Genomic DNA, 19,368 nt, shown 5'->3' with positions numbered 1-19,368 from the left:
TGTTGGCAAAGAAGATGAGCCATTAGGTATTTCTCCAAGCCATTAACTTCACATGGATCTCTATAGCTTTAGTTAATTTTTCACAAGATTTTTCACATGACCTTTAACATGACTAATAGAACTTAGCGGTTTCACAGAAAGCTGTCTCAGTCAGCTAATTTACATTCAGTTTTCAAAAAAAAACCATATTCCAACTGCAAACCCACAGAACTGCTCTGTGTTGGAACAATAAATTCGAAATAAATTCAAGAGGGAAGAAAAGAATAACACACTTTAAGTTTTAATGTGAGTGTGCTAACTTCTCCCAAATAGATTCTCTTTGTGTAAATACAGAATTAGAGAGTTAGAGGTATCTTGTATTAAACAGTGAATTCCTAAGATAAAGTAGTCGTTTAAAAGTCAAATCCTGGAGAAAGGAGGAGGGCGCTCCAGGCGACAGCGCTGCAGACGCCATTATCCTCTGCTTCTCCACTGCACAGATGTCGCCCTCATGCTCGTCTCCCACTCGATTGCGGCCTATTGGTGGATCCATTTAGTTCAAGAAAATGGAGACCGAACAGGCAGAAGAAACCTTCCCTAACACCGAAACCAATGGTGAATTTGGTAAACGCCCTGCAGAAGATATGGAAGAGGAACAAGCCTTTAAAAGATCTAGAAATACTGATGAGATGGTTGAATTGCACATTTTGCTTCAGAGCAAGAATGCTGGGGCAGTGATTGGAAAAGGAGGCAAGAATATTAAGGCTCTCCGTACAGACTACAATGCCAGTGTTTCAGTCCCAGACAGCAGTGGCCCCGAGCGCATACTGAGTATCAGTGCTGATATTGAGACGATTGGAGAAATTCTGAAGAAAATCATCCCTACTTTGGAAGAGGGCCTGCAGTTGCCATCACCCACTGCAACCAGCCAGCTCCCGCTCGAATCTGATGCTGTGGAATGCTTAAATTACCAGCATTATAAAGGGAGTGACTTCGACTGCGAGCTGAGACTGTTGATTCATCAAAGTCTGGCCGGAGGAATTATTGGTGTTAAAGGTGCTAAAATCAAAGAACTTCAAGAAAACACTCAGACAACAATCAAGCTTTTCCAGGAATGCTGCCCTCATTCTACTGACAGAGTTGTTCTTATTGGAGGAAAGCCCGATAGGGTTGTAGAATGCATCAAGATCATCCTTGACCTTCTATCTGAGTCTCCCATCAAAGGACTGCACAACCTTATGATCCCAACTTCTATGATGAAACCTATGATTATGGTGGTTTTACAATGATGTTTGATGACCGCCGAGGACGACCTGTGGGATTCCCCATGCGGGGAAGAGGTGGTTTTGACAGAATGCCTCCTGGTCAGGGTGGGCGTCCCATGCCTCCTTCTAGAAGAGATTATGATGATATGAGCCCTCGTCGAGGACCTCCACCACCACCTCCTGGTCGAGGTGGACGGGGTGGCAGCAGAGCTCGGAATCTTCCTCTTCCTCCACCACCACCACCACCCAGAGGGGGAGATCTCATGGCTTACGACAGAAGAGGACGGCCTGGAGACCGCTATGATGGCATGGTTGGGTTCAGTGCTGATGAAACTTGGGACTCTGCAATTGACACATGGAGCCCATCAGAATGGCAAATGGCTTATGAACCACAGGGTGGTTCTGGATATGATTCTTATGCAGGGGGCCGTGGCTCGTATGGTGATCTTGGCGGACCTATTATCACTACACAAGTAACTATTCCCAAAGATTTGGCTGGATCTATTATTGGCAAAGGTGGTCAGCGGATTAAACAAATTCGTCATGAGTCTGGAGCATCTATCAAAACTGATGAACCTTTAGAAGGATCTGAAGATCGGATCATTACCATTACGGGAACACAGGACCAGATACAGAACACACAGTATTTGCTGCAGAACAGTGTGAAGCAGTATTCTGGAAAGTTTTTCTAAGACTAGTGAAGAACTGAAGGAGTCCTGCATTTTTTTTTTATCTGCTTCTGTTTAAAAAGCCAACATTCCTCTGCTTCCTAGGTGTTCTGCATTTGAGGTGTAGTGAAATCTTTGCTGTTCACCAGATGTAATGTTTTAGTTCCTTACAAACAGGGTTGGGGGGAGGGCATGCAAAAAAACTAACATTGAAATTTTGAAACAGCAGCAGAGTGAGTGACTTTTATTTTTTGTTCATTGTTGGTGGTTTTAAAAATTCCCCCCGTGTAATTATTGTGAACACCTCGCTTTGTGGTCACTGTAACATTGGGGGGTGGGACAGGGAGGAAAGTAATAGTCCACATGTCCCTGGCATTTGTTCAGAGCAGTGTGCAGAATGTAATGCGCTTTTGTAAGAAACGTTTTATGATTTTTAAAATAAATTTAGTGAATCTAAAAAAAAAAAGTCAAATCCTCAAAAAACACACTACAATTTTCAAGTGAGCTTTATATTCAGCTCAGAAAATTACAAACGCCCACATTGGTAGGAGTACAAACGTGTAAAGCCACTATGGAAATCAATGTGGTAGTCCCTTACCAAGATAGGAATCAATCTATCTCAATCAATATCCAGCCATACTACTCTTGGGCTCATCCAAAGGATACTTCATCCTTCCATGGTGACACTTGCTCATCCATGCTCATTTCTGCTCTACGTAATAGCCTAGATATCTAGGTAATTGGAAATAACCTAGATATTTCTCAGCAGAATGAGTAAAGGAAAGGCCGTATAATAGCACAATGGAGTATTCCTTAGCTGTTAAAGTTGATATGATTGAGTTTACACGTGAATGGATGAAACTAGAAAAAAATCATTCTGTATGTATTATTTCAGACCCCAAAAGACAAATATAATATTAATTGCTTAGATGTAGATATTAGTTCTTAAGCCAAGCTGTGATCTATACAGCAAGACATTGGGGGACAGATCTTGTTAGAAAAGGGAAATAGAATAGATGGTTATAGATGGATGGATGGATGGATGGATGGATGGATGGATGGATGGATGGATGGACAGATGGACTATAACAGAAGGATCAAAGGCAGAGGGGTAGGGAAAGAGGCTCAAGGAAGGGAATTTTGGAGAGATAGCCAAAATTAAGGGCCATTTGAGGTGTACCATGGAAATCTAAGTAGAAGCTTATTGTGGTAAATAATAAAAAATGGCAGAAGGGTTTCCACATGTACCCTGGCGGTTGCTTTCTCACTAGTTCCAGCTCAGGCGGGCCACTGGAACTAGCACAAATTTATCTCAGCAGCTCCACACTGCCCCCAAGTACTCTCTGACCCAGGCTAACTATTCCAGCAGGGCACCCTGCCAAGCTGCCCTGTCCTTACTCACAGCTCCCTTGGCAGGTCATTGCCAGGCCAGGTTCATTCAGAGACCACATATCTCATGGCTCTCTTAGTGTGGACTCTGCTCACATTTCTAACATCCACCCCCTGGTGCCACAGCAGCCACCCTCTTGTAACTCTCTGTTGCTGCTCTGTTTACATTTCCAACATCTGCACCCTAATAGTTATGGCATAAACTCCCAACAATCCATTAAAATCAAGGCTCAACAAACTGCAACCCAACAATCAGATTTATATGTTAACTTCTCAATCCACAATACATCCACACAATAAACTCACAACCAATTGATAAGGATGTAAACCACACACCTAGATAAATTTGCCTACAGAAATCCAGCCCAACTCCCTAGGTAATTCAAGACCATCCGGATCTGGGTCATCCTTCGTCATCTCCATCTTGATTCCCTTTCCTTCTCCTTCTCTCCCGTCTTACAAAAACTTTGTCCCCACCTTATTTCTCTACTGCCTAATCATGACCTTGACCTAACTTGTGCCCTCACCTGGATATAGACTTCAACTTACAGAAGCTGTCTAAAATATATACATATATGAAGGGAATCTAAATGAATTTGTCAAATAATAAGGAAGACAGAGTCCCTACTGGGCTTCTCCCATCACCAAATAAAGATAAACCAAGACTGGTTTATCTAATTGAGTTGTTGACCAAAGGGGTCCTATGGCAATCCCCTAACAACCCGAGATATTGCTAAGACTATAGCTTGCTTTCCACAAACTGCTGGGAGCCCCCATTGCTGAAAATAACACCTACACTACTCATCAAACTGGAGGAGTCAAGCAGGTGCTCATAGAGAGCCTTCACACCTACATTCTAGAGTCTTTGATACAGGAATGTACTCTACAGGCTACCAAAAAAAAAATGCAAACACCAAGCCAGACACAAACCATTTGATCAACAATGATATCCAGCCTGCAAGACATGCTAGGACAATGGTGGCACAAAGCTTGTGGGAGTAACCAACCAATATCTGATTTGACTTAAGGCCCACTCCACAAGATTGAACCCATTCCCAACACTATAGAACTTAGGCCAGGTTCTTTCTCCCAGCCTCATGCTGGGATAAGTCTCAGACTCAAAATATAGTTACAAAGACTTTGATCGTGTAGTTAGGCTCTTCTCTGACTAGATCATAACTTACTATAATCTTTTACTTTAACCTACATTCTTCCATGTGGCTGGTTACTTCTGTTCAGGTATCATGAATCCATCTTGTATTTTTCCCAGTGAATCTATACCACGTTCTATCCTAGAATTTTCTCTCCTCCTGGATATCCCACCCCCTGTTTCTGCCTAAGCCCTAGGGTATCAGACTTATTATTGACAGGTACCACATACATACAATCATAAGATATTCTATCTAAAATTCCCCTTTAAGTCTAATACAAGGTTTTTTCCAAACATTTGAATACAGTTATAACAATTATGAAATTATTAGGTAAGATTTACATTTATCATATTTAGTCCATTTATATTTGGCAATTCAAAGAATGTTATTATTTATGCAATCTTGGTAAGTTTAGAATTCTGTATCTAAATCATTTTCTATTCTCACTTTAATTACCATCCTAAAAACATCTACTTAGACCTAGAACATCTACTTATATCCTAAACAACTTAAGCTTTTAATAAAACTATGACCAGTCTTCAACCCTATCAGAGACCTGAATATAAATATTACCTGAGAATGAAGGTGTTGCAGAAACACAGCTTCCAAAAATTGTAGAAATGACAGAGACAGTTGACTGCCTAGATAGTCCCGAATATTGTCTCTATAGCGTTGGAGCATCCATCTTTAGCCTTCTGTTCCAGTATATCTGACAGACTGTTTGTGAAGCAAGAATTATGAAGAACTTTCTTTTTCTGTATTGGCAGAGCTTGAAGTTGACTTCCTCGCATCTTTTTGTCCTTTCTGGACAGCATTTCTCTGTCGTTGAAACATGGGCATTTTCTTTGCCCAGTGGCTCGCTTGCCACAATTAAAGCAACTCTACATGGAGCTATCGATGCTCACCGTCTTTGAAGTGGAATGAGAGTACTGTCAGGAGCAGACCTGTCTTACAGTCAAAAGATCTTTTAATAACGAATCAATTTTAAAATGTCATGTTCTGTGGATCATTAGTCATAGCATATCTGAACAAGCAAATATTGCCTGTTTTTAGCTATTTATTATCTGTTTAATCCAGGATGCACACTTCTGGGTCAATCTACCCTAGTATCTGACATGACCATGAGTTTGACTGACTATTAGCTTGCATTGCTTAATTATCCTAAACAGTTTGTAGTCACAGCTATTAAAAGGACTTGGATTTAAATGTATTCTTAAATGAGTTGCATATGCATAATACCTATAGAAGAGTTGAAATATTCATACCTTATGTTGTAACAAAATCAAATAATCTATAATCCATAATGATGTAAACAAAAATAACCTTATTTGAGAATAGCAATAATTTTAAGTTGAAAGTAGATTCAATAATCTATCCTCTTATTATATTATTTCTTTATGATATGTCTATATTCCTCTCTTTTCTTTTCAACCCCTTTTCCCTTACCTTAAAAGAAGATAGAGAAAAGCAAAGGAAAGACAGAAATCCCTGAGTCTAAGCTCCCTATTTTATTTCCTCCCTGTCTAGAACAATAACTATTTGTAACCATTACCTAAAATGACAATACATCTATAACTCATAAAATGACCAAAACCATCCACCCCAACTGAAGGGACTGGGATGATGGTCTTCTTATAATTGCTTCCTGCTGAACAGGAGTGAAGAATTCCTTTTGTGGGGGGCCTAGGAAAATGAGGGGAAAATGGTTAGTCTTAGGAAAGCTAGCTATAGTCGTGTGTTGTCAAATCTCTATGTACTAAGAAAGTTCAAAGCTTATCAGGAATCCAAACTAGAACAGTCTGAAAGGCTGGATGAACCAAAGTCATCAAGGATCAGCAGTCTTTCCTGAAGCTGTTTGGGAAGCAAGTCTCCTGAGGAACAGCATCAAAGCAGTGTAAGGTAGGATCAGTCATCTTAGCATCCTCGAGGGTGGATCTTGCCAGGGCTGTTCCCTTGGCCTTCTATTCTGCAATATATAAACCTTACAAGTAGTATATAATCCTGTAAAGACATTTGTATAGAATGTGCAGGGTACACAGATCATTTAAGAATGACTTCTTGCGAGCCAAAACCATCCAATGGAAAAAAGATAGCATTTTCAGCAAATGGTGCTGGTTCAACTGGAGGGCAACATGCAGAAGAATGCAGATCGATCCATGCTTATCACCCTGTACAAAGCTTAAGTCCAAGTGGATCAAGGACCTCCACATCAAACCAGACACACTCAAACTAATAGAAGAAAAACTAGGGAAGCATCTGGAACACATGGGCACTGGAAAAAATTTCCTGAACAAAACACCAATGGCTTATGCTCTAAGATCAAGAATCGACAAATGGGATCTCATAAAACTGCAAAGCTTCTGTAAGGCAAAGGACACTGTGGTTAGGACAAAACGACAACCAACAGATTGGGAAAAGATCTTTACCAATACTATAACAGATAGAGGCCTTATATCCAAAATATACAAAGAACTCAAGAAGTTAGACCGCAGGGAAACAAATAACCCTATTAAAAAATGGGGTTCAGAGTTGAACAAAGAATTCACAGCTGAGGAATGCCGAATGGCTGAGAAACACCTAAAGAAATGTTCAGCATCTTTAGTCATAAGGGAAATGCAAATCAAAACAACCCTGAGATTTCACCTCACACCAGTGAGAATGGCTAAGATCAAAAACTCAGGTGACAGCAGATGCTGGCGAGGATGTGGAGAAAGAGGAACACTCCTCCATTGTTGGTGGGATTGCAGACTGGTAAAACCATTCTGGAAATCAGTCTGGAGGTTCCTCAGAAAATTGGACATTGAACTGCCTGAGGATCCAGCCATACCTCTCTTGGGCATATACCCAAAAGATGCCTCAACATATAAAAGAGACACGTGCTCCACTATGTTCATCGCAGCCTTATTTATAATAGCCAGAAACTGGAAAGAACCCAGATGCCCTTCAACAGAGGAATGGATACAGAAAATGTGGTACATCTACACAATGGAATATTACTCAGCTATCAAAAACAACGAGTTTATGAAATTCGTAGGCAAATGGTTGGAACTGGAAAATATCATCCTGAGTGAGCTAACCCACTCACAGAAAGACATACATGGTATGCACTCATTGATAAGTGGCTATTAGCCCAAATGCTTGAATTACCCTAGATCCCTAGAACAAAGGAAACTCAAGACGGATGATCAAAATGTGAATGCTTCACTCCTTCTTTAAATGAGGAAAAAGAATACCCTTGGCAGGGAAGGGAGAGGCAAAGATTAAAACAGAGACTGAAGGAACACCCATTCAGAGCCTGCCCCACAGGTGGCCCATACATATACAGCCACCCAATTAGACAAGATGGATGAAGCAAAGAAGTGCAGACCGACAGGAGCCGGATGTAGATCGCTCCTGAGAGACACAGCCAGAATACAGCAAATACAGAGGCGAATGCCAGCAGCAAACCACTGAACTGAGAATAGGTCCCCCGTTGAAGGAATCAGAGAAAGAACTGGAAGAGCTTGAAGGGGCTCGAGACCCCAAAAGTACAACAATGTCAAGCAACCAGAGCTTCCAGGGACTAAGCCACTACCTAAAGACTATACATGGACTGACCCTGGACTCTGTCCCCATAGGTAGCAATGAATATCCTAGTAAGAGCACCAGTGGAAGGGGAAGCCCTGGGTCCTGCTAAGACTGAACCCCCAGTGAACTAGACTATGCGGGGAGGGTGGCAATGGGGGGAGGTTTGGGAGGGGAACACCCACAAGGAAGGGGAGGGGGGAGGGTGATGTCTGTCCGGAAACCGGGAAAGGGAATAACACTTGAAATGTATATAAGAAATACTCAAGATAATAAAAAAAATAAAATTAAAAAAAAAAAAAAGAATGACTTCTTGCTCTTTATTTGAACAGGTAAAAGACAACTGTTTCTTTAAAAGTAAGTTTGACCATATAATCAAGTCGTAATATAAATCTACATATTCTTACATTTTAAAATATCTTGTCCATATAGCTATGCTTCTCTAACTAGATTATAACTTACTATAGACCATTTACTTTAACCTACATTCTGCTGTGTGACTAATTACCTGTGCTAAGGTACCATATGTCTGTCTCATATTTTCCCAGGTCAATCTTCCATCTGGCTCTAGCCCAGAATTCTTTCTCCTCCCAGATGTCCTGCCTCCTATTTCCTGCCTAAGCCAAAGGCCATCAGATTTATTATTGACAGAAATCACGTAGATACAGACATAAAATATTCTCTCTCTACACAACATTTCTTGGGAAACCAAGAACCTAAGAATAGGCAGCCTAGGGAAATAAAATCAAAATCTACTGGTCTAAAAAAAACTGTAGCAATAAAATAACTCCTAATGACGTTGTGATTTATTCATAGTTCAATGCTGCGCTCAGCCATCATCAGAGAAACTTCCCCTGAAACCAGATGGGAATAAGTACACAGACCGTTGTGGATTGTCCTGGTGCTGTTTGCATTCTGATGTTAATTCTGCTTCCTCAAGAGGGGCTACCCTGAGTAGGAGTGGATCACATACTCAGGTGATTTCATGTGAACCTTCTCCCCATTTTAACTGGTCAGATAAAGGCTAGAGCCTGTGATTGGGCAGTGGAAGGGAAAGGTGGGGTTGGAGGCTTTAAAGAGTCATGGAAGAATAGTGAACGAGGGAGGAAGAAGACAGAGGAAGAGGAGGTGGAAGGAAGATGGAGCAGGGCCACATGGCCTGGAGAAGTCACAGTAGCAAGGGATCTCATACTTGGGGAATAGAGTATAGTGTGGTAAATCTGTCCAATCTAGGTGTGTATCTTTTAAATATTATAACTGACTTGTGTGCTTTCGCTTGGGTTTATTGGGATTGGAGATTTACTGCAACAGAGACAACACAACCAGAAAATACGCAGAGAGCGAGAGAGCTTTGAACACTCATCCTTAAATGGAATGACTATCAAATCTTTCTCTTTAGGGCTCAGGAGATTCTTTGGAAGAAGAGGCAGAAAGAGTGTAAAGGAGATAGAGGAGAGAGAGGACACCCAGAAAACAAGGCCTTCCAAAGTAACATGATCAAAGCTCACAGACACTCACAGAGACTAGGTCAGCATGCACTGGGCCTGCAAGAGTCTGCATCAGGTCCTTTACATAAAGAACATGGCTTCCAGTTGGTGCTTTTTGGGGGGGGGGAGATTCCTGAATGTGCGAATGAGTAAGTCTGTAATTCTTATACCTCCTCTTGGGCTCTTTTCCTTCTGTTTGTCTTGTCCAACTCCTATGTACTAGGTTTTCTTTGTTTTATTTTTATCCCTTAGAAGCCAATTCGTTTTCTAATAAGAGACAGAAAGACAGCGGATATAGATGGGAGGGGAGGTGAAAAGGAATTTGGAGTAGTAGAGGGAGAAGAAATTTTAATTAGTATATACTATATGAGAAAAGAATCTATTTTTAATAAAAGAAAGAAAGAAAAGAAAATTACAAATGTTCACATTTTCTGTAATAAAAAGTGGCTGATGAGACTACCACACCAAGATGTGGGTGACAGGGGAAAGCTGAACAAACTGAGTAGATATGATCCAGAACATTCTAACAGGTGCATCAACAGTAGCGCAGGAAGAGGTTTGAGTCTTGTAATTCAAGATACCATCTTAACAATAAGAGGCAGTTGATCGGTTTACGGAGAGCATACAGAAAAAAATTTTAAGGAGCAAGCTGATTTCTATAACAGAATTGAACCTAAAACCAGAAAGAGAGACAGCTGTAAGAATCAGAAACACATTCTGTTAGTTTCTCTATGTATGATAAGCCATTCGTGAATGGAGACACCTACGACTATTATTCTGGAATTTAAATAGAGAATTTACATTCTCTCACTCATCCATATTTGACCCCTTGCAGTTCATGCACTCCAGGATGCATGTAGTCAGAAGTAATTTTAAATTCTTTTGACCGGGGAGCCTTTGTCCACTAAAGCGTCCACTGAGTTTACTTAGATGTCATTGGTCTAAGGAATAGATTTTGAGTATTCCAAACTTAGTCAAAATGTCTGGCTTTGAAAGCAAGATCACTGTGTTCTGAGAAATCATTGTCTTTCCTGACATACATCAGCCATGTAAACACAACTTGGACTAGAGACCAAAACCTTTTGGACACTGATAGGCTCAGAGAGAGAGAGAGAGAGAGAGAGAGAGAGAGAGAGAGAGAGAGAGAGAGAGAGAGAGAATTAAAGCAAACCCCAAGACTGCTCTAACAATTTTTCCAACAGGAGACACATTGACTGCCTTTTCCGTGTCCTTTTCTCCAACCAAATAAAGTAAACAACTACAATTTCAATTAAAACAGAGATGTTCCTTCAACTCCTAAATGATGGAAAAGCTCTTTTGTGATTAGTGGCTAATTCTCCTGTCAAATATCTGAGTATGATCAGACATTGTGGTAAACACTAATCAGATTAACTCATAAAACAACACAGCTGAGGACATTTTTCTCTTGGTGGAGCTCATTAACTGCTACAAGGGACACATGCTATAACTAGGCTCGAAGAGCTCCTTCTAGAATAGAAAGCAGGGAGGAGGAACTGCCAAGTCTGAGTCCTGAATCCAACGTCTGGATCCTTCTACTCATGGGTGCCTTGGCTGTTACATAAAGACTGGGTACATATCCCAAATATTGTCCTATTTTCAAATGATAATAATGTTTAAAAAGAGTTGACTTACTCATCTAGACACCTAGCTCAAATGCAATCAGTGGTCTCTGGATGATCTGTCCCATTAAATATGAGCTGATCTTCATGCCTTGAATAAAGAAAGAGTGATTGTATATGAAACTACTCAAAGGCTGTGTGCATAGGCCACTTCTGATAACAAAAATCCAAAGGTTATGCCATGAGCAACTCCTAAAGAGAAGCCACCCACTTTGAAATAAAAGATTTCAGTAACGACCACATACAGATGCTTAACTGAACCCCCACGCTCAGCTAAGCCCTTCAAAACATTCTGAGCTAGAACTGTGCCCTCCAAACAAAATTCAAAATGAATCAAAAGCCTCAGTGTAAGATCCAAAACTCTGAAATGATAGAGAGAAGTAAGACAGAACATTTAAAGGTCTTCTGAAAAAGACTCGGAGGGGAAGGCAGATAACCCCAATTGACATATAAGATTGTAAGGAATAAGTTTCTGCTCAATGAAGGACATAAGAGGAGTGAAGACAGAACCTAAAGAGTGGGAAAAAGTCTTTGTCAACTGTGCATGAGAACAGGAGATTGACAGTATACGCAAAAAGTAAGCCAAAACTTAAATACCCAAATATCATATACTCAAGGAACAGGCTGAGGGAATTGAATATAGTTTCTTTTTAAATGTTTACATCCACTTGTGTTATTTTATGTGTATGAGTTTTGCCTGCACATATGTATGTGTGACACACATGCCTGGTGCTTATGAAGGCCAGAAGAAAGCATCGGCTCCTCTAGAACTGGAGTTAAAGGCAGTTTTGAGCTACTGTGTATGTATTTGTGTGTGTGTGCGTGTGTGTGTGTGAGTGCATGAGTGCGTGAGAGTCTGTGTGTGTGCGTGTGTGTGTGTATGTGTGTGTGTGCATGTGTGTGTGTATGTGTATGTGTGTGAGTGTGTGTGTGCGTGCGTGCATGTGTGTGAGTGTGTGTGTGCGTGTGTGCGTGCGTGTGTGTGCGTGTATGTGTATGTGTGTATGTGTGTGAGTGTGTGTGCGTGCGTGCGTGCGTGTGTGTGATATAACCCAGATTCTCTGAGACCAACAAGTGCTTTTAGCTGTTGTGCCATCATTCTACCTCCCAAATAGCTGGTTGCTAAAGAAGACTTTAATATTAGCACTTGAGGAGACAGAGACAGGCAGATCTCTGAGTCTGAGTCGAGCTGGGTTTACATATTGGGTTCCATGTCAGCCAGGGATACATAGTGAGACTTTATCTGGGGTTTGCGGGGAGAAAAAGAGAGCGTTGTGTGTAATTTTAAAAGCACGCTTGCTCCAGCTGGGCTCTGGGATCAGCATCTGCTTGCCTGCCATCTACTCAGCCCCGGTGGCTAGCTAACGCTTTCCTGAGTTCCAGCTAAGCTCTGAGAGTGTAACAACCAGGGCATGTTACCGGCTGCCATTTTCCCAGAGAGCACGGACCGTTCCTTTGGCTGGCTTTGCTAAACTGCCCAACCACCATCCCTCCTGAGAATGTCTAGAACTACCGTTCCACTGACTGACTGACCTCCCCCTGTGACCCGCTTTCGCCTTCCCACTTGAGCTGTTGTGGGTGGAAAACATCGGACAATCAATATTTTAAAATCATCCAGATGACAGAATCGCTGGGCACAGACTCTATTGTCCTAAACTCATCAGCTATCCCATATCAGAATCCTTCTGATGGTGGAGGCTACCAAGTTGTCCGTGTTCCTCTCCACTGCCAGCTCTAAATTCCCCAAGAATCCCCTTGTCCCCTTCTCTTCCTCCTGGGACCCGAAAAATCCACCTCTTGCCCTTCACCCAGCTATTGGCTTCTGCTGTCTTTATTGACCCAATCAAGAAATAATTAGGAAACCAGATTTTAACTATCACCTCCTCCCTGTACAAGAGAGAGAACCAGTATGAAGCCAGTATGAAACAGGTTTGGAGGTTCCTCAAGAACTAACTACTACCATGTGATCCAGCTATAACACCCCTGTGTATATCCTGAAAGCATTCTAAGTCAATGCACCATAGAGCTCAGCCATGCTCACTGCTATACTATTTATAATCCCCCAAATGGAGCCAACCTAGATATCCATCAATAAAGGAATAAAGAAAGTGAAAAATATGGCGGCCCATGCTGATAATCAGGACTCAAGAAGTCAGGGTAGGAGAATTGCTGTGCTTGAAGCCAGCTTGTATTACATACTGAGTTCAAGGTCAGTTAATGATATACAATAAAATTCTGCCCAAGGGAAAAAAAAGGAAAGAAAAGTCAAGGAAAGAGGGCTGGGGAGATGGCTCAGAGGTTAAGAGCACTGTGTGTTCCTCCAGAGGTCCTAAGTTCAATTCCCAGAAATCACATGGTGGCTCACAACCATTTATACTGGGATCTGGTAATGGTAACTTTTAATGTCTACTTTTAATGATGGTACTTAAATGCTTTAACCTCCCTTCTAGCCCACCACCCACCAGAGGAAAGAAAGGACAAGGGGGAAGTGGACCTATTTAGAAATGGTTCTTTGAGGCAACTTCCATCTATGTTGTCAGGAAATCAGCAGATCGGTGTGCAGGTCAGCAATGGCAGCTCAGTGAACTTGCAAACACTTCATAGATATTCCAGCAGTCCAGCTCAGTATAGGCAAGACAGCAGACATGAATTAGCAGTGGAGGTACTACCTAACAGAGAGAGAGCCGGGCCTCTGCCTTGGCACTAGTCAGCAGTAGGGACCAGGGGCCAACAAGAATGCCAGGAAAAATCCTTGGCTGTGCCTCTCTCAGCAAAACGAAGATCATCAAAGATGCCAGACCCACAAGCATTGCACAGCCAATAACACAGCTCTATAACAAAGTCAAGCTCGGCTTCCATCACTGTCTGTAGAGTCCTTTTATACTCCTCCAAACATCGTGTGCCCTGCACCAGTCTTATCTCCGACCATGTCTTACCTCAGCACATGAGTCTGTCTCAGCTGACATCACTCTGCCAATCAGCCTGAGTCCACGGAAGCCGCAAGAAACTACACCACCCCACAAAGTGGTTTTTGGGATGCTTCTCTCTATGGATTCTCAATAAATGGCGCTCAACTATGCAATACAACACAATATAAGGTGGACCAATACACATGTGTTGTTACTGAAGAATCCTTTATCACGACTCTTTATTTTTAGCAGAACATCCTTTCACCTGTGTTTGCTTCATTGAAACGCTCATTCATGAGTCTGCCTTAACCTTTCTCCTGTGTCCACCTCAGGAAAACACTCCTTCATATGTTTGCCCCAACAAAACACGGTCCAACACAACTGACTTTCCAAAGAACCCTCAGGTTTCCACTTCAGAATCTGATGCCCTCTACTGTCATGCAGGCATACATGTACATAGAGCACTCATGAACCTAAAAGAAGTAAATGTTGAAAAAAGAAAAAATGTCACATAAGCACAATAGAATTTAGACACTTATAATGAAGAATAAAATTAAAACATTTGCAGAAAAACAGATGCAGCTAGACATAATGTTAAGTGAAATAAACCAGACGTTGACGAATATGCTTTTTTCCTCTCATAGACAGGATCTATGTTTAAATGCATGTGTGTGGCATGAACATAGAAAGGGGACTATGAGTGACGAGAAAGAGGACTAAAGGGAGGGAGCTGTGAGGACAAGGAAGGGTAACAGCATATGGGGCATAAGAAAGAAGGAAGAGCTGTTTAATGGGAGGAAAGAGATTAGCAAAACAGAGAAAAGACACAGGAAGGCAGTGGGGGGGTGAGTAAGAGAAAACCGTAATAATATACATGTGTGAAAAATATCACAGGAATCCCTCTAATTTATATGCTAACCAAAAACTTAATAAACTATAATAATATAATGAATAAAATAAACAAAATTAATGTTTCAAGTTGCCAAGTTTGGGAAATGGTATTAGAGAAGTTATACTTTCCTTTTAATGACCAATAACTTACTTCAATCTATGCTGCTCATATACTCATGGTTCTGAGGCCATTCTCTGGACCATGTTAATCTGACGGGGAACAGCTATTCTCCACAATTTAATCAGTTGCAGTTTCTGCACTGGCCACTATGCACTGCACAAGAAGGCTTCCCTGATGCATTCCTAGGGCTGCACTACTCTGTGTACAGAGATAACAATTTGGCGGACAGTTAGATACGAAATCCATTCAGCAGAATAAAAGTATACTATTGTTATTTACTCTCAGGTTCTGTGAGCGTCCAAACATGGGCTCTTAGCTAGATTGGCAGTACCAGCTACATGAGTCCTCCTGCGGCGAGCCTTAAATCCAATCAGAAAGCAATAATTACCCTCATAATATTTAAGCCGCTATTGTACCAGTGGGTATATCTTGTCCTGATGCCATTATCATAGTTCACAGGGCTAACAACTGGGTTAGACTGTTGGCTGTTTTCCCCAGCACTCTACACAACACCTTCCATTTCTATGAAACCTAGTCACCAGACATAACTTCCTTGCTAATGTCAATTTGATTTCTTTTTGTCCAGTGACTAAAATGTGTGGTGTCTTCAGTGATAGGCGCTTGCTATCAAGTCCCAGTAGACAACTAAGAGTAATGGCAATATCCTATGATATTTGAGGGTCATCTGGGTTATCCTTAGCCAACGATGAAAAGGGAGGTATCCTATACCTGGAATTTGGGTTTTCATTTGGCAATCTATGGATTCTGGGAGAAGCATTATTCCCTATGCAAGTGTCTTAGTTAGTGTTACTATTTCTGCAATGAAACACCATGACCAAAGCAACTTGGGGAGGAAAGGGCTTATCTGGCTTACACTTCCACAGCACTGTTCATCCTCAAAGGAAGCTGGGAGCAGAATTCAACCAGGGCAGAAACCTAGAGTCAGGAGCTGAGGTAGAATTGACAGAGGGGTGCTTCTTACTGGCTTGCTCATTTTAGATTGCTCAACCTGCTTTCTTTAGGACCAAAACACCATCCCAGGGATAGCTTCACCCACAATGGGCTGTGTTTACCCCCATCAATCAGTAATTAATAAAATGCAAGATAGGCTTGTAGAAGCACTTTCTTTTTAATTTTTATTTATTCTTCTCTCATGCAATACATTCCTACAGCAGCTTCCCCTCACTCTTCACCCTCCCAGTCCCGACCCCCCTCTTCCATGGATTTATCCTGCCCATCTTCCTTTAAGAAAACACACACACACACACACACACACACACACACACACACACACACACAACAACAACAACAAAAAACAAAAATCAAAAAAAACAGGCCTCCCAGAGACATCAACCAAACCTGACACAAACCCTCATATAAAAGCTGGGCCAGGTAGCCCATGAGGAGGAAAAGAGTCCCAAAATGAGGCAAAAGAGTCAGAGACATTCCCACTTCCGTTCTCAGGAGCCCCTCCCCCAACACACTAAGCCAACAATTATAACATATATGCAAAGAACCTGGTGCAGATCCATGCAGGCTCTGCACTTGCTTCAGTCTCTATGAGCCTCCCTTAGCTGATTCAGCTGGCCATGTTCTCCCCTCTGGACACCTCTGGCTCCCATAATTCCTCCTTTCCCTTTTCTGCAGGGTTCCCTGAGCTCCAAGAGGAGGTACCCAATAAAGACTTCTAACCTGAATTCTCATTCCATAGAGACATGTGACTTCAGCTTGTGTCAGGTTGACATAAAACTATTCAGGACAGCAGGAATTAAATGCTTCTGTGTGAAATATAAATCTTATAAATTAATATGTGTCCGTGTGTTGTTTTCAAATATCTTCAGTGTTACCTGCTTCTCCCTAATCCCGGTATCTGCCCTCCTGTCTTCTCCATTTAAATGTCTCTCTCTAATTCACCTTTTCCATCAATGCATTTTAAAGTATTTATCTTTTTCTTTTTTTGAATAATGGCAAAAACTTTTTCATTGCATATTTTTTATTTGCATTTCAAATGTTATCCCCTTTCCCGGTTTCCCATCTATAAACTCCTATTCCATCCCCCTCCCACTTCCTCTATGAGGGTGCTCCTCCACCCACCTACCCTTTCCCACCTTCCGAACCTGACATCCCCCTACACTGGGGCATTGAGCTTTGGCAGGACCAAGGGGCTTCTCCTCCCACTGATGCCCAACAAGGCCATCCTTGGCTACATATGCAGCTGGAGCCATGGGTCTGTCCATGTGTACTCCTTGGATGGTGGTTTAGTCCCTGGGAGCTCTGATTGGTTGGTATTGTTGTTCTTATAGGCTTACAAGACCCTTCAGCTCCTTCAATCCTTTCACTAGTTCCTCCAATAGGGACTCTGTTCTCAGTTCAATGGTTTGCTGCTAGCATTCACCTCTGTATTTGTCACACTCTGGCTGAGCCTCTCAGGAGACAGCTATATCAGGCTCCTGTCAGCATGCACTTCTTGGCTTCATCACTCTTATCTAGTTTTGGTGTCTGTATACATATTGACTGGATCCACAGGTGGGGCAGACTCAGAACGGCCATTCCTTCAGTCTCTGCCCCAAACTTTGTCTCCATATCTCCGCCTATGAATATTTTTGTTCTTCCCTTTTAAGAAGGAGTGAAGCATCCACATTTTGGTCATCCTTCTTTAGCTTCATGTGGTCTATGGATTGCATTCTTTTGGGTTACCTCACTCAGGATATTTTCAGTTCCATTCATTTGCCTAAGAATGTCACATAGTCATTGCTTTTAATACCTGAGTAGTACTCCATTGTGTAGATATACCACATTTTCTGTAACCATTCCTCTGTTAAAGGACATCTGGGTTCTTTCCATCTTCTGGCTATTATAAATAAGGCTCCTATGAACATAGTGGTTGTACCAGCTTACAATCCCACCAACAATGGAGGAGTGTTCCTCTTTCTTCACATCCTTGCCAGCATCTGCTGTCACCTGAGTTTTTGATCGTAGCCATTCTGACTGGTGTGAGGCGGAAACTCAGGGTTCTTTTGATTTGTATTTCCCTGATGACTAAGGATGTTGAACATTTCTTCTCAGCCATTTGATATTCATTAGTTGAGAATTTTTTGTTTAGTTCTGTACTCCATTTTTAATATGGTTAGTTAACATGGATACTCTGAGGTCTAACTTCTTGAGTTCTTCATATATATTGGATATAAGCCTTTTATCAGATGTAGGATTGAAAAAATCTTTTCCCAATCTGTTGGTTGGGACAGTGTCCTTTGCCTTACAGAAGCTTTGCAATTTTATGAGGTCCCATTTGTTGATTCTTGATCTTAGAGCATAAGCCATTGGTGTTTTGTTCAGGGAATTTTCCCCATTGCTACTGATTTGAGTTAATTTTATATCCAGTCACTTTGCCGAAGTTGTTTATCAGCTGCAGGAGTTCTCTGGTGGAATTTTTGGGGCCACTTAAGTATACTATCATATCATCTGCAAATAGTGATAGTTCAACTTATTCCTTTCCAATTTGTATCCCTTTGACCTCCACTTGTTGCCTGATTGCTCTGTCTAGGACTTCAAGTACTATATTAAATAGGTAGGGAGAGAGAGGGCAGCCTTGTCTAGTCCCTGATTTTAGTGGGGTTGCTTCAAGTTTCCCTCCATTTTGTTTGATATTGGCTACTGGTTTGCTGTATATTCCTTTTTACTATGTTTAGGTATGGGCCTTAAATTCTTGACCTTTCCAAGACTTTTATCATGAAGGGGTTGTTGGATTTCATCAAATGCTTCACAGCATCTAATGAGATGATCGTGTGCTTTTCTAAAGTTTGTTTATATAGTGGATTATATTGATGGATTTTTGTATATTGAACATATACATCCCTGAATCCCTGGGATAAAGCCTACTTGATCATGATGGATGATCATTTTGATGTATTCTTGCATTTGATTTGCAAGAATTTTATTGAGTATTTTTGAGTTGACATTCATAAGAGAAATTGATCTGAAGTTCTCTTTCCTTGTTGGGTCTTTGTGTGGTTTAGGTATAAGCGTAATTGTGGCTTTATAGAAGGAATTGGGCAGCGTTCTTTCTGTTTATATTTTGTGGAATAGTTTGGTCAGTATTGGCATTAGGTCTTCTATGAAGGTCTGATACAACTCTGCACTAAACCCATCTGATTCTGAGCAATTTTTTTGGTTGGAAGACTTCTAATGATCACTTTTATTTCTTTAGGAGTTATGGAACTGTTTAGATGGTTCATCTGATCCTGATTTAACTTTGATACCTGGTATTTGTCTAGAAAATTGTCCATTTCATCCAGATATTCCAG

General features: G+C 41.4%; 1 pseudogene; it reads left to right on the top strand.

Annotated features, from left to right (window-relative positions):
* Nucleotides 1–411: 411 nt before the first annotated feature.
* Hnrnpk-ps1 (heterogeneous nuclear ribonucleoprotein K, pseudogene 1) lies at nt 412–2,378 on the top strand (annotated as a pseudogene).
* The last annotated feature ends 16,990 nt before the right edge of the window (nt 2,379–19,368 follow it).

The sequence above is a fragment of the Rattus norvegicus genome, chromosome 14, assembly GCF_036323735.1.
Source record: "Rattus norvegicus strain BN/NHsdMcwi chromosome 14, GRCr8, whole genome shotgun sequence".
Classification (NCBI taxonomy): Eukaryota; Metazoa; Chordata; class Mammalia; order Rodentia; family Muridae; genus Rattus; species Rattus norvegicus.
The sequence above is the reverse complement of the archived record's forward strand: the minus strand, read 5'-3'. Positions and strand labels throughout refer to the sequence as shown.